This window comes from Echinops telfairi, unplaced genomic scaffold, assembly GCF_000313985.2.
Source record: "Echinops telfairi isolate 266 unplaced genomic scaffold, ASM31398v2 ScPeMD7_70;HRSCAF=299, whole genome shotgun sequence".
In the NCBI taxonomy this organism is placed as follows: Eukaryota; Metazoa; Chordata; class Mammalia; order Afrosoricida; family Tenrecidae; genus Echinops; species Echinops telfairi.
The window spans coordinates 12,854,905-12,855,465 of record NW_022103968.1 but is presented as its reverse complement, the minus strand read 5'-3'; positions in this window follow the sequence as shown (position 1 = coordinate 12,855,465).

The window sequence follows — 561 nt, the reverse complement described above, 5'->3', positions numbered from 1 at the left end:
GAGTTAAGTACCAAATACAGGCACGCCTCATTTTCCCGCATCAAGTACCCTGTGGGCTTATCTGGTGGTGGTGTTTTTCCACAGAAGGTTGTGGCCACGCACCCAGCGTTGAGCAAGTGTCATTTTCCCATCAGCTTGTGCTCACTTTGTGCCTCTGCCAATTTGGTCATTCTTACACGGTTTCAAACTTCTTCACAAGGGGCCCTGATGGCAGAGCGGGCTTACGAGTTGGGCTGCTAACTCCAAGGTCAGCGGTTCAAAACCACCAGCCACTCCACAGAAGACGAGGCTTTCTGGGGCCTGTAAAGACTTACAATCTTGAAAACCCAAAGGCACATTTTACTCTGTCCTGGACGGTCGCTGTGAGCCGGAATGGCCTTGGTGAGAGTTTTTCATTTTAGTTTGTGGTACATCTAGCATACTTTTCATAGGCACGGGGGTCCAGAGGATCCACGTGACTCTCCGTAGTATTTGCTCTTTTGCGGTCCACCTGGAACTATCATCGCCGAGGTCTACCTGTAACTACACTAAATTAAGCAAAGCCAGGTCTGCACCCTGAAT